Below are 12,322 nucleotides of genomic sequence, written 5' to 3'. Positions count from 1 at the left end.
GTATAAACTGGAGGATTTTTTGCTGTTTCTCAGTAGCCAAACTACAATTCATGCACTTGCATTGTTCCTTAATTCTGACTAGGTAACACACCAATATAATTAATTACCCATGGCATGCAAAAGATATGCAGCAACTAAGAGATGCTTATTCTTCCCTGTCCCTACCATTCTCACACTGGTACTGAAGCAGATATCATGGAGCAGGTCACTCTGCTCTCTGTTCATACCAAAGGTTCACTGTGCAGACAAATATACAAAAGAGTCAACCATCTTAGTAAAAAATCTCCTCTAATTTGCAGATTAAAAACAAACAAACAAACAAACAAACAAACAAAAAAAAAAACAACCAACAAACAAACAAAAAAACCACTCCAAAAAAGTACATTCCTGCTAAAATTAAAAATTATGGAGAATTCAATAATCTTAGAGGCTTGAGTGATTAAGAATACACAATGAGGGCAACGGCTGTCAAACTACTCTTCCCTTGTATTACTATAGCAATATTCACTCAATATTGCTATATTCACTCAATATTGCTATATTAACTTGTGTTCTTTTACACGCTTTATGTCTAGGTTATAATTCTCAACTAAGTTAATGACAAATCTAGTTAATGACATGCTACTTTCATTTGAAATGAACGCCTATACCCCCAAGAAGTTAAAGGGAGTTTATATAATGAAAGGATTTCATCTTAGCTGTTAGTAAACAAAGGCTTCTTTATTGAGCTGCAATTATTTTCCATTCTGTTGGCTGATAAATTTTCTAAAGTTAATGAGATCCATACGGTCAATGTTCTTGATTTTAAAAAACACACTGCATCCAAACAAAAGTAGAGGTAAATTTAAAGAGTTTTATTTTGCCACTTAACCAGGGTAAATTATTTTGTACTAGTCAGACACAGGAAAAAACATACTAAAGTTATGACAATCAGCCAGCATGAAGGAAGTGAAATTAACACTGTTAGAAAGTAAAATTCTGTAATGCTATACTGCTCAGTTCTGTGGCTCTTAAACTGCTATCTGAACTATTTGCGTTAGCTAACTGAGCCATACAATAATCTACCATGACTTTCCTTAATTAGGGACGAATAATGATACTTGTTTATCTTGTTTGATTCATTAACCTGTGAGATTATGGTAATTGTGAAACAACAGAATTTCACCATTTAATGACTGACATCAAACAATACAAAGCAGTTAATGATTTATCCTGCTTGAATTCTTCTAATTCAAAAAGTATAAATAATACTGAATATCAGTGCTTCTATTTAGATATAGCCTAAAATATCACTTGTGCTCTCTAAAATCACTCTATTCTTTTAGACTAGATGATTTCTTCAGCATGAATAGTACAGATTCAGGATGCATACTAACCTAACTTTATAACAAATACTGACTGTTTACCAAACTCAGCTTACCAGGTCTTCATCTACACTGTAAAAGGAATGGAAAAAGCTAGAAACTCCAAGAAAACAGTTTGCTACAGGAAAACACACAAACAACAACAACAAAGAAACAAAAACAAGACATTTTGAACTCCACCCTTCACCTCATATATTTTTCTTTATTATCTCTCTGCTGTAAGAACTCCTTCAACCTTTTATTATAGCACAGTCTGACAAACACTACAGTTGCTGTGTGATGATGTTCATGAAATGTTTCATATTGATAAATATAATTTTTTTTTTTTTAGTTAGAAAAATGAGGACTAGTGTGGGATGATTTCTGCCAAGAGAGCCTGTCTTCCTGGAATATGCTTTCATGAGAAGAATAGTGGCCAGCTTAAACTGAGGCAATAGATGAAACCAGATAACATCTCAGAAGAGGTAGATTTAAAAACCTTTACTTCACTTTATTTATGAAACATTAATTCTGAGAATTAAGTGTCAGAGAAGTAAAATGTCAAAACAGAAGAGCTGGAAATAAGCAATGCTAAGTACAGTGGCCAAGTGTGTAATTTTTGGTATAGACTGTTGAACTACTACTTTTGCACATCTTCTCTCGAATGTCTGATCTGGGCAAAGCATAACAGCCAAGTGTGCAGTGCTGGGACAAAGCAGAAATAATGAAGTGTTACAGTCCAATGGGGAATGTAGGTTAAGAATTTAAACAGGCAAAAAAGCAAAATGGGAATGTCTGATGCAAAACAGCCTGTCTGCCAGAAAAGGAGTAGCCAGAAGTGAAAGGCACCTGCAGTAGTCACATCAGAATAGGCTAGCCAGGCCTCCAGTCAGGGTGCTGGCCAATAGTTTATGATTATTTTGAAATCTCAGTTCAGTTTAAATGTCAGTAAAACATAAAGCTAACAAAACCTGTTCACTGAACTGCACAATGAATCTTAAAAAAATAAATTTAAAAAAACCCTCAATCAATCTTGAAGGAAAAAAACAAAACAAAACAAAGCAAAAACAAAAAAAAAACAATGAACAACACTGTGGAACTGTGGATATTCCAAAGTAGAAGTTTATTGTCTGTAGTATGAAAATGAAAAAGAAATAAAATAAATCGACATATGTTCTATAAAATTGCAGAAGTGTTACTTGTACCCTGAAAAATGTACTGACCTGAAACTATTTCTGTGCCTATGACAATAATTATGCATACTTCTTATAGTATAGCTAAAAGAAAGAAAAACTGTTTACAATAACATCTATGAACATAGCCACACAAGGGGCATTAAAATATTTTTCTTTGAATCATTTAATTGGCTGCATTTTTTCCTTTCTTCCTGTTAGAAATATAATACTGAACTGGATGGAGTCCTGATGCAGAACTGAAAGAAAAGGAAGTAGGAAAGAAATTAAGACCCCAAAGGTAAATGGGTGCAATATAGACACACAAAATATAGGAGATATTTCAATCTATCATCTTGCTTTATAGTCAACTAAAGAAAATTCAGTTATTTTCTTAGCTTTTATTTCCTTTACTTGTGCTGTAAGATCTAACTTTTTCTGAGAAGTGCCAAAATGATGCATCTGAATTATTTAATGAGGTTTCAGTACAAGTCAAGTTGGGTTAGGACAAATCCTTCCCAGCCCAGGTAAGTTATGGGCATTGCTTTACCGCATATCAATCTTCCAATTGAACAGTCATACAGACATACGAAAGATCAATGGCAGCACTGACAGTAGCAGTTTCATAACAAACAAATATCCGTCTGTTGACAGCAGTCCAAGAGGTAGGTATTATTACAGAAATAATTCAGAAACATCATAGCGTGAGCCTATTCTGTTCAGTTCTCAGATCTTCCAAATAGCTGGGCACACATAAATTGTCTGCTTTTAACATTGTTTCCAGATGTATTCTTGGCCAGCATTCTTCTCTTTGGACTGATCTGCATGACCTGAACCTTGGGAACATTATACTCTGGGATAAAAATGTTATTCGCCGCTAATAAACAACAAAAGGTTGCAAGACGAAGATATTTGATGACTTAACATCTAAGCTGCTCTTCATCCCAGAATAAAGAGAAGCAGGAATTTTGACAGCTCCGCTCCCTGTCAAATTTGTATGCATCAACATGCTCCAAAATATTGAAGGAGTTTAATTAGATGGTTTCTGATTCTGTCTTACAGCATTCGACTGAATCACAGATTGCTATCGCATTATCATACTCTGTGTTCTTGGAGAAAAAGTAGACTGATAGAATTAGAGAAAAAAAACAAGAATTCTGGTATACAATTTGATGAAAGCTATATATCCAACCTCTACAGTTCTGTTGTTAGGTGATTCTGTAATTTTGCTCTTAACGATACCTAATCTTTGCGGTAGGGCTGAAAGGCCATATGGATATTATCAGACATGCTGTCATCCTAGTATGATGATAGTGTGTGTGACACATGCTGATCTGTGAGCAATACAACCAGTGCGCAACAGAGCTGCCCAGTATATACCTTTGGCCAATACCCAAAACTCTTCAGCATGACAGTGACAAAAGCTGGAAACAAGTTGCAAGAGCCAGAGCAAGAGAACATGGCCAGTTCCCAACAGCTGTCATTTCCAGGAGCCCCATGATTGTGTCCTGGCCAGACCGCCAACTTCCCACAGCCAGACCTGCAACATGACAGAAAGGGTCTGGTGGCTTCCCAGGAAAAAGCATTGCTATTAGTATTTCATGGGTTGCAACAATTATTCAAGTATTCTGCAGATCTACAGAGACTCCACAAACAGTATTTTAAGCAGTATTACTTTTGACTTTTCAAATTTTAGGCAGCTGGATTTCATCTTCCAATGAACCACTAAACTAAGAAATCAATGTTGTTATTTCATAGGAGGATATTTATTTGCACCAAATAGTCAACACAGTACAAAGGATTCTCTGCTGAACTTATGTCACATACCAGGTATACATCTTACATCTGATAAAAAGAATACTCTATCACTATACAAGAAACCATGTCAATAATGAGACCAGCACAATAACAACTGCTAACAAGTTTCATGCCACTCAGTCCAGTCAAAGAAGTGAAATCTAGACAGCACAACATTGCTCTATAAGCAGTGCCCAAGCCTAACCGGTGCAGAATTTATTAGAGAGCTTCTCTGTGTTGCCATTTTAGAATTTATTTTTTTTTACTGTCTTGATTTTTTTCAGCAACATATCACAACAAAATTAATCAAGCTATACTGACTATCTATGGATAAATTTAATTGTGAGAAAGGACTTCATCTCACAAATGAAAAGTAGGCTGTGTTTTCAGAGTGGGTGTTTACTGGAAAGAAATTAGTCTCAGTGTGCATCAGAATGAACAATCTGCGGTCAGCTCATAGAGACAGTTTCACTTTCTTCTCTTTTATAAGAATTGTTCTTATGGAGTGAGTTTCTTCTTTTGTCTTATGCTGGGGTCTGTTCCTCACCGAGAGCTATTCATTCGAGCACACATGAAGTCACACCAGAAGAACTTATTTTCTAAGAAGTGGAAACACTAGTGGAACATCTTCTCCTTTCCTCAAGCACATCCCAACTCTGTATCAGCTCTCCCAGGAACTTCTAGTCTGGTTGGCACACTGGTTAGCAAACAGATTCTCTATTATTGAAACAATTTCAACACATATTCCAGAGCGCGCGCTTGGCAGAGGCCTGTCCCTGTTACCTTGCAACTGAGATATTAAACTGTATATAAACAGACTTCACACTACCAGCCTTCCTAGAAGCACCCACATTCTCTGGGGAAGTCTACATGTGCGTGATCACAGTACACCATTGGCTTGTGGCCAGGCACAACTCTCATTTCCTTAAGGCTTTCCTCTAGGCAAAGAAGCGTGACCTTCCTGTCTTGTCCTGGTGAGACAAGAGTATGGCCAGATTTGACAGCTGGGAAACGTTGCTTTTTCTGTGATACAGATACAGCCTGTAGTACTGAGTGCCACCTTTGAAAGTTTTATGCTTCCCATGGAGAGGTAGCTGCATATGCACGAGTAGCTGCCAGATATTTAAAAACCTGTGCTGTTATTCTTTACTTCTACGTACACTGAAACACTCATAACGCTCTAGCAGTAAGAAATCAAAATATTTCAATCTCTTAGCTTCAAGACTTCAGTTTCTCACATCCCATACATATTTCTAAATATGTGTGTTACTTCAGCATCTAAAATGAACACTCTTCAATATTCACAAGCATCATATTAAGATCACTTGACATTTGACTTAAATTTAAGATGTAATACACAAGTTTTTTGACAATTAACTTCAAAAGGTATTACTGTAAATCCATATAACTTGGTTGTTTGAACAATTATCCTGAATAGCACCGATTTTCGCTTATTTCAACAAAAGCATTGTTCCTTCCACTGGAACGTCTTAATTAGTTCAAACACATTTCACACATCTACACACACCTCCTGTCCTCTATTGATGCTTTATTCTCTCTAAGGAAAAACATTATCATTTGAACCAAGTTATTTTCCAAGCAGTATTACCCTTCAGCTCACTAGTAAAGTACACAGAATTTGCTTTTTAAGCACTTGAAAAAAAAAATTATCATTTCAATGAAAGAAGGCATAATTAGTCAACTTTTTATTACAAATATGGACTGTGTTGTGTTGCCCAGACAGAATTTCAGGATAGCCTTTGTGCTTAACTCCGATTTCTGCACCACATTCTTTCCCTTCCTTTGAAGGTGAAGCTGAAGATCTCCTGCCAGTGGGAATCTCTGTTCCCATCAGGAAAGAGGTCATAGACTACAGCTGTGGATGCACATATTTCTCTTTCAGAAATACTTCTTAAGTATTCCTTTTTCTGTTTGCTTTTTTTTTTGTTGTTGTTGTTGGTTTGTTTAAACATGGGGAGCAATGTACTTAAGAAAGAAACAGTTGAATCACCATAAGTAGTTTTACTCACTAGCACCTACAGCCTTTGTCTCATTTTCTTGATGTCTGCTAGGAGCACCCTTCTGAACCACCAAACACTAAACCACAAATTCAAAGTGAGTTGCCTAAGTAAACAGAATTGATCAAGGGAATGAACTCCCTGACAGTGATATCAGTGGAGCTTGTGTATGGAAAACTGCATTTCAGGGCCCAAAGGGATTCATATTTATTTTAGATTCCTGCTGTAGATTTGGAAGTTTGTGCTGTGAGGTCTCTCACTTGTTTTTTTCTCTTCCTCTAAGAACCGGATAGTGGGTCAGGAAAAAAATTGAAAGTATGCACTAATTATGCAGCATGTTGAAAGACACCCTTTTAACTTTCTACTATAAACAAGACAACAAACAAAGCTGTTGACATTATTCACTACCAGAAAGGAAATTATGATGATTGTGATTAGGACACATAAACTTTTTTCTAGAGTTGTATTTTAAAACGCATAAAAGTTACAGCAGTGTATAATGAGAGAATAATTCTATCACAGTCCTTTTTTGAGAATGCGTACAAACAATCCTAAAAAGAAAATGAAAGCATTTGCATATGGTAAGACATTTACTATCAAGAATCTGATCACAATGTCCTTCTGCTAGTTTTAGGAAACTAGCAATCTTAAACTCAAGCTATAAATTACAATGACTGCTGGCATTTCATAAAAGTGAAGTGTTTGCCTGCAAGCATAACTATTTTGGTTTTGTCTATTGGATTATCACAAGAAATGAGCTCTGATTCCTCTAAACAAAAGCTATTTGAAAGAAAAATGTCCATTTTCAGATTGAAAACCTTTAGAGAAAATTAGAACACATACAGTATAATTTTTAGTCTTTTATTTGAATGTCTGAGTTTTTATGACCTCAGTAAGGCTGATATTTAAAGTAGAGTTTTACTGATAAAAATTCCTTTTAGTCAGTTTAGTGTGCAATACCAGAAAAATTAGCTAGAATCTCAAAATAAATGTTTCTACTATCTTCATTCAGCTCTTATCTAAAGAAAAGGGGAAAATCTTCATTGATTTTATTACATTCTGAATACTAGCCAGCAGATAAGACTCTAAAATAACTGATTCATAAGAAGTCAAAACAAAGTGCTACGGATGGTTCACATTCTCACAACCATACTCCTAAATATGGAGAAGTTTCTTGTTTCCTCTGTGTATTCTTATCTTACTATGACCTAAAAAAGTGGAATCCAGTAAAGATGAAAAGGATCCTTTTGTAATTTATACACTAACTTGACTTTCTGCCAGCTTCATGGACAAATACACTCTCTGGTAAAGTAAAATTTAAAAAAGGAGTTAAATTGTCTTAAATTTTTTGTTACTAAATTCTGTAGGAATCCTCCTGTGCTCTCACAAGTGGGACATGTATGAAGGGATTAAATAGCCTTCCTTCATTCTTGGAATTCTTAAATCTTCTAAACAAAAAAAAATTAAGTACAATTAAGTTCATATATACTTTGTCTTCCTAAAATGTGTAACTTACTTTTTCCCAGTGAGGTGCTCTACATTCTTAGATATACTAGAAATGTCTAACTTTGTGGGCAAACTATAGAAATAGATATTTTTAAGGAATAGATTTTGTTAATACTTTTTTAAATTTCTTTCAGTGATTTATTTAAAGCAGTTGAAAGATAAAGCAGTGGTTTTGCAGTAATGAAAATCCCAGTTCTTGTAGCACTTGTGTCTTGGCTCAATAGTTGCTGATTTGCTCCAAAATACATTACATAATAAAATGGAATTTCCAGACAGAAGCCAGTACTTTATAGCCTGATATATATCAGAGGGAACCTCTTCTACACTTTGGCTGCTAATTATATGCTATTGGTTCTTGACAGAAATGCCTTCTGGGTTACATTTATTTTTCGTTCCCCTGAAGCCATTTAGGGGAGACTCCATAGCATACTTCCAGCTGCCAATGCAAAATCTATCTTTCAGTTGAGCAAAGTGAGAATTTCTAATGAGCAATTACATTCAGACTACAGAACCCTGTTTTTTTGTTTTGTTTTGTTTGTTTGTTTTTACACTTTTCTCTAAAGTTGGCAATTTGAAGATTAAAAAATTTTTATGAGGAGGGCATGCACCAGAAATAGCAGAAGTAGCATGTTTAGCAGCCACATCAACTTTTGGAAAGCTAATGGTGGAGTTGGTGGGAATCATCATTTCTGAGGAACTCTGGAAATGAGTTGTAGTATTCAGACTTAAATATTGGATCCATGTGAAATTCAAGATTGTAAATTAACGATCTACAGAGAGTTGGTAGAACTTAAACTGCTTATTGAATGCATCAAGAAATTCATGGGAGAAAGCGGGGGGTAACCTAATTTTACTTAAAATGAAAAAAGCAATGGAGTTTTCAACAGTTGTACTGATTATAGAAATTAACACTGTTTTCAAAATCTGTCTCAGTGGACAATTTCATAAACATGGAAGTGACTGAGAAAACTGGAATTGTTTGTGTGTCAGCACAAACCATTACATGGTGATCTAACAGATCGTATGAAATATGTAAGTAAAAATAAGGTAGACTGAATATAGTCTAGTGAAATTGCAGATGTTCCAAACTGAGCAAGGCTGATTCATAAACCTGGGTAATCAGATTACCATAAGGATAGAAAAATGAAAATAATTCCACTACTAATGTTCTAGTTCAGTGCATAGTAACAGTTATCAAAAAATGCAATGTATCATATAAACCTAGAGTACTACTTAAAATAAAATTGAATACTCTTCACTACCAGCCTTTAAAGCTACTTTTCCATGATAACATGGTAATGACAAGTAGTTTGAAGAAAAAAAATTAAGCAGAAAAAAAAGCCTCAGACATCAATGTTAACAAAAAGGAAATTATTCTATATCTATCTATATATAATATATAAAATTATATATCTCATAAAAAGTGAAAATTTCCCAAAGAAATTTGATTTAAAACTGTATACAAATATGACTCAACTTTTCTCAAAAATGACACAATATATATATTTTTAAAGATCTTTTTAAAAGCCAAAATGCTTTTTTCAACTGTAAGAATAACTAAGAGCTTTATCTTTTCTTATCAAAGAAGAAAGAAAAACAGCAACAAAAAAACCCCACAATGGAAGTAAAAAAATGTCCAAGAAATACAGAAGCTTCTCAAGAAATAGATTTTGATTATTCACATACAAAAAGTTTCTTTCTTCTACAGTGACCTTTTCAAAAAGCATTTAAATAAAAACTTGATACCAATAAAAGCAAAGACAATTTTACTAAATTATTAACTGTATCATAAATGAAGACTTTTTCTTAGAAAGGTGTAAATAATAATTTGTTCACAAGTTTTCATGAAGTAGCTACGCCTACATAAATGTTAATATACCTAGTGAAAAGCTGAAGTGATATGCACCTGGCAGAAAAAAAAAGCCAACGTACCTACATCCGTAAAAGGAACAAAGCAGTATTGGGTGGAAGAAAAATGTGAATGCTAATGTTTTAAGCTACCATACATTGCCAGAATATCATATATATGTTTTTGCCTTTATATACCAAACTTTTATGAAATCTAATATTTCAACCTTTCTATTCTTTAGAAGCAGAATCGCGTTTTCATGGTTTTAGTACATATACTGAGATAAAGACCTTCTTTCCTATTAGATCAAAATTTAGAGGAAAATACAGAAAGTATAATAGCAATTTCTATCATTAGGGTAACTGTTTTTCCTTGTTTACATTTCCTTCACGAAATGAAGCTGTTCCCTCTCTTATCCTCTAAAGTTATCAAAAAATCTTGCTCACAAGAACTGTGACTTGGGAGATATGCTCTGCGATAATGACAAAGCAATGTTCCCTGGCTACAAACACGAAGTTATGGCGTGGTTTCATTATGCAGAGTGTGTTTCCCAAAATGAACATTTTTAAGGATAAGGGGAAGGGACAACAAGGTGGACATCCTTGTGGGAGTTTGTAATAGACTGCCTAACCAGGATGAAGAGACAGATGAGGCATTCTGAACGCAGGAGTTGCATGATTGCCAGCCTTTATTCTCATGGGGCACCTCCTCACTAGAGGGGACTGGCTGTTCACAAACAAGGAAGGACTAGTGGGAGACATGGAGGTTGGGGGCTGTCTTCAACAGAGTGACCATGAAATAGTAGAGTTCTCAATTCTTAGTGAAGTTGGGGAGGGGTGCAAAACTGCTGCCTTGGACTTCTGGTGTGTGGACTTCCAACTGTTCAGGACACTAGTAGGGAGAGTCCCTTGGAATTCAGTTCCTGACAGATAAAAGAGACCATGAAGGCTGGACACTCCTCAAGAAGGAAGTCTTAAAGGCACAGGAGCAGGCTATCCCCTGTGCTGCGAAATGAGCTGGCAGGGAAGCAGACCAGCGTGGATGAACAGGGAGGCTCACGAGAAAACAAGAATTTAGCTCCTGTGGAAGAAGGAACGAGCAACTTGGGGAGAGTTCAAAGAAGCTGTTAGCATGTGCAGGAAGAAAATTAGGAAGGCAAAAGTCTAGCTTGAACTCAGCTTGGCTGCTGGGGTAAAAGAGAACAAAAAACTTTTTTACAAACATATTAACAGTAAGAAAAAGACTAAGGAGAATTTCTGTCCTTTACCAGACGCAGCAGGGAACATGATCACTGAGGATAAGCAAGAGGCTGAGGTTCTCGATACCTTCTTTATACCTGTCTTTAAAAGTCAGACCAGTTATCCTCTACCCCCAGACCTGGAAGTGCCAGATAGGGAGCAGAATAAACCTCACATTATTCATGTGGAAACAGTTAAAGACCTACTACTCCATCTGGTCTGCCCCAAGTCCATGAGGCCAGATAGAAACCATCCAAGGGTGCTGCGTGCAGGTGACAGCCAAGCCACTTTCCACCATCTATCAGCATTCCTGGTCAACAGGAGAGGTCCCAGAAGATAAGAGGCTTGCCGATGTGACTCCCATCTACAAGAAGGATCATAAGAAGTAGCTAGGAAACTATGGGCCTCTCAGCCTGACCTTGGCACCAAGTAAGGTTATGGAGCAGATCACACTGAGGGAGATCATACAGCATTTGCAGGACAACCAGAGGATCAGGCCTAGCCAGCATGGGTTAATGAAAGTCAGGTCCTGCTTGACTAACCTGATCTCCTTCTATGATTGAGTGATCCACATGGTGGATGAGGGCAAAGGCTTCAGCAAAGTCTTCAACACTACCTCCCATACTGTCCTCCTGAAGAAGCTGTCAGCCTATGGCCTGGAAAGATACGCTCTTTGCTGGGTAAAGAACAGGCTGACTGGCTAGGTCTTGAGAGTAGTAGTGAATGGAGTCATATCCAGCTAGAAACTGGTCATGAGTAATTTCCACCAGAGTTGATATTGGGGCCTGTTCTGTTCAATACCTTTATTGATGACCTGGATGAGGGCTTTGAGTGCATCCTCAGTAAGTTTGCAGATGACACTAAGTTGGCAGGAGCATTGATCACCTTGAGCTAGGAAGGCCCTACAGAGTGATCTGGACAGGCTGGATAGCTGGGCAAATGCCCATGGGATGAAGTTAAATGAGATCAAATGTCAGGTCGTGCACTTTGGCCACAACAACTGCAGGCTTAGGGCAGAGTGGCTGAAAGACTGTATAGAGGAAAAAGACCTGGAAGCATTGGTCGATGCTTAGCTGAACATGAGCCAGTAAGCATGTCATCCTGGCTTGTATCAGAAATAGTGTTGCCAGCAGGAGCAAGGAAGTGATCACCCCCCTGTACTCAATCCAGGTGAGCCCAAATGTGAGTACTGTCTTCAGTTTTGGCCCCTTCACTACAGAAAGACATTGATGCCCTAGAGTGTGTCCAGAGAAGGGCAGCAAAGCTGAAGTCCTATGAGGAGCAGCTATGTGAACTAGGACTATTTAGTCCGGAGAACTGGAGGCTCAGAAGGTGACCTTATCACTCTCTACAACTACCTGAAAAGAGATTGTGGTGAGGTGGGTGTCAGTCTCTTCTC

General features: G+C 36.8%; 1 long non-coding RNA gene across 6 annotated transcripts in view; it reads left to right on the top strand.

Annotated features, from left to right (window-relative positions):
- LOC128072583 (uncharacterized) overlaps window positions 1–10,484 on the top strand; it is a 57,247-nt gene extending 46,763 nt beyond the window's left edge. For 4 of the 6 annotated variants that reach the window (XR_008202366.1, XR_008202370.1, XR_008202365.1 and 1 more), the window contains 3 exons: window positions 1,700–1,828; window positions 2,738–2,816; window positions 3,300–3,489. This is a non-coding gene — a long non-coding RNA (uncharacterized LOC128072583). The other 2 variants (XR_008202368.1, XR_008202369.1) reach the window with 2 other exon arrangements.
- Window positions 10,485–12,322: the final 1,838 nt, after the last annotated feature.

Source organism: Tympanuchus pallidicinctus, unplaced genomic scaffold (genome assembly GCF_026119805.1).
Source record: "Tympanuchus pallidicinctus isolate F22 unplaced genomic scaffold, pur_lepc_1.0 scaffold7, whole genome shotgun sequence".
NCBI classification, from domain to species: domain Eukaryota; kingdom Metazoa; phylum Chordata; class Aves; order Galliformes; family Phasianidae; genus Tympanuchus; species Tympanuchus pallidicinctus.
The sequence above is the reverse complement of the archived record's forward strand: the minus strand, read 5'-3'. Positions and strand labels throughout refer to the sequence as shown.